Source organism: Lemur catta, chromosome 3 (genome assembly GCF_020740605.2).
Source record: "Lemur catta isolate mLemCat1 chromosome 3, mLemCat1.pri, whole genome shotgun sequence".
Classification (NCBI taxonomy): Eukaryota; Metazoa; Chordata; class Mammalia; order Primates; family Lemuridae; genus Lemur; species Lemur catta.
The window spans coordinates 16,368,917-16,372,093 of NC_059130.1; the positions used below are offsets into that span (position 1 = coordinate 16,368,917).

Sequence of the window (3,177 nt, forward strand, 5' to 3'; positions counted from 1 at the left end):
GAGAGAAGGAAAAGTATATAGGTCAGAAACTTGGATCTGCATAAAGAAAGAAAGAAAGAGCATTAGAGAAAGAATAAATAGAGGTAAAATAAGATCTTTATTTTTCTTACTTCTATCTAGTCTAATAGATAACTGCTAGTTCAAAATAACAATAGCAACAATGCACTGGGTGATTATAGTTCATGGATATGTAAAATAAATAGCAGCAATGACATAAAGAATAAAAGCGAGCAATAAGAAATACCCCATTATAATATGTATTTACATTGTCTCTGAAGTAGTATAATGTACTTAAAAGTAGACTCAGAGTGCTGTGAATGTATATTGCAAGCTCTGGAACAATTACTAAAAAAATTTTTTTAAAGAAGTATAACTGATATGTTATGGAATCATACAAAATGCTCAATAAAAACCAGAGAAGCCTTTATACAAAGAGTGGAAGTTTGTTTAAAAAATAAAGTGCAATCCTCAAATGTTTATAGCAGCACAATTCACAATTGCAAAGACGTGGAAACAACCCAAGTGCCCATCAATACATGAGTGGATTAATAAAATGTAGTAATATGTATACCATGGAGTACTACTCAGCTATAAGAAACAATGGTGATATAGCACCTCTTGTATTTTCCTGGATAGAGCTGGAACCCATTCTACTAAGTGAAGTATCCCAAGAATGGAAAAATAAGCACCACATGTACTCACCATCAAATTGGTTTCACTGATCATCACCTAAGAGCACATTTTGGAATAACATTAATCGAGTGTCCGGCAGATGTGGGGCGGGGAGGGGATGGGTGTATACATACATAATGAGTGTGATTCGCACCATCTAGGGGATGGACACACTTGAAGCTCTGATTCAAGGGGGGAGAGGGGGGCAAGGGCAATATATGTAACCTAAACTTTTGTACCCCCATAATATGCTGAAATTAAAAAAAAAGAAATAAAAAGAAAGTGCAATGAATAGAAAACAGTTACAAATTTAGTAAATATTATTGCAACTGTGACAATAAGCATTTTAAATTTGAATGGTCTAAATATACCAATTAAAAGACAGGGATATCAATATGGATTTTTAAAAAACAGGACCCAACTATAAGTTGTCTGTAAGAAATCCTGTACATATAAAGATGTATAGATTAAAACGAAAGAAATAGAAACAGGGAGGAAGGGGGAGGAAGAATTAGTGTTTAATGGGTATAGAGTTTCACTTTTGCAAGAAGAAAAAGTTCTAGAAATCTGTTGCACAATGTAGATATACTTACCACTACTGAACTGTACACTTACAAATGGCTAAGATGGTAAATTTAATGTTAAGTGTTTTTTTACCACAATAAAAAAGTAAAGAGATAGAGAAATATATGACATACTAACAATAATTAAAGGAAAGCAGGAGTAGCTATATTAATTTCAAACAAGGTAGAGTTCAAAGCAAGGAAAATTATCAGGGATAAAGAAGTCAATTAACCAAGAGGACATAACAATAATAAATATTTATGCACTTACTAACAGAGCTCTAAAATGTACAAAGCAAAAACAAAACTTCAGAAAGAGATTGACAAATCCACAATTCTGGTCAGAGATTTCACACTGCTCTCTAAATAATTGATAAAACCAATAAACAGAAAATAAAGTTATAGAAGACATGAACAACGCTATCAACCAACTTGATCTGGCATTTTTAAAATATTCTGTCCAACAGCAGAAAATGATTCCTTCTCAAGTGCATACACTAAATATTTACCTAGCTAGACCATATTCTAGACCATAAAACAAGTATCAATAAATTTAAAAGAATTAAAATCACCCACAGAATGTTCTCTGACCACAATGGAATTAAAGCAGGCATCAATAACAGAAAAATATTTGAAAAAGACCCACTATCTAGAAACCAAGCAATTTCCTTTTAAACAACCCATGGGCCAAAAATTAAATTGCAAGGGGAAATCAGAAAATATTTTGACTGGAAAAAAGAAAAGAAAACACAGCATATCAAAATTTCTTCTTTTTTAATTTAAAGCTAAAGCATGGCTTACAGGAAAATTTATAGCATTGAAACTTCATATTAGAAAAACAGAAAGGTTTAAAATCAATGACTAAGTTTCCCCTTTAATAGACTAGAAAATAAAAGCAAACCCAAAGCAAAAGGAAGTAATAATAAAGATAAGGAAAGAAATCAATGAAATAGAAAATGGGAAAAGTAATGGAGAAAAACAATGAAACCAGATCTATTTCTTTAAAAATATCAATAAAAGTGATAATCTTCTAGACAAGCTGATCAGGAGAGAGAGAAAGAGAGCAAATTGCTAATACCATCACGAATAAGAAAAGGGGCATAACTATAGATCTTACCGACATTAAAAGGAGATTAGCAAGTCCTATAAACACTTTATGCCAATAAATATAACAGATAAAATGGGAAAATTCCTTTAAAGATACAAACTATCAAAAGTCATTCAAGAAAAAAGAGCTTGAATAGCCCCGTGTTTATGAAGGAAATTTGAGTTTGTAGTTAAAAACCTTCCTATAAAGAAAACTCTGGGTCTTAAACAGCTTTACTAAAGAATTCTACCAAAAATTAAGAAAAATATATATGTATTCTATCTACATAAACTCTTCCACAAAATAAAATTTGAGGGAGTGTTCTAAGCTCGTTCTATTATTCCAGCATTACCCTGATCCCCAAACCAGATGGTAATTCTAAGAAAACTAACCTACAAACTAATTTCCACCATGAATATAAATACAAAAATCCTTAAACAAAATTTAAGCAAATTGAATCCAACAATATATAAAAAGGCTAATACACGATGACCAAGTGGTATTTATCTTCAAAATGCAATATCAGTTTAAGAAAAGATCAAAGTGTGATGGTTGGGTTTTCACACTGATGTGTAAGATGTACCTCCTTCAACTCTTGTTACATCAGCACATTACCTGTCTAACATGGGGGAAAAAATGAAAAACAAAATTAGTGTAGTTACCATATTAACAGTCTAAAAGAAAAATCAGGCCAGGCACTGTGGCTCATGCCTGTAATCCCAGCACTTTAGGTGGCTGAAGCAGGAGGATTGTTTGAGGCCAGGAATTTGAAGCCAGCCAGGGAAATATAATGAGATCCCGCCTTTACAAAAATAATTTTTAAAAAATTAGCCAGGCATGATGGTACATTCGTGT

At 32.2% G+C, this 3,177-nt stretch overlaps 1 non-coding gene across 1 annotated transcript; it reads left to right on the forward strand.

Annotated features, from left to right (window-relative positions):
• Positions 1-2,843: 2,843 nt before the first annotated feature.
• On the forward strand, positions 2,844-2,947 carry LOC123636327. The gene has a single exon (XR_006734507.1). It is a non-coding gene; the product is annotated as a small nucleolar RNA U13 (small nucleolar RNA).
• The last annotated feature ends 230 nt before the right edge of the window (positions 2,948-3,177 follow it).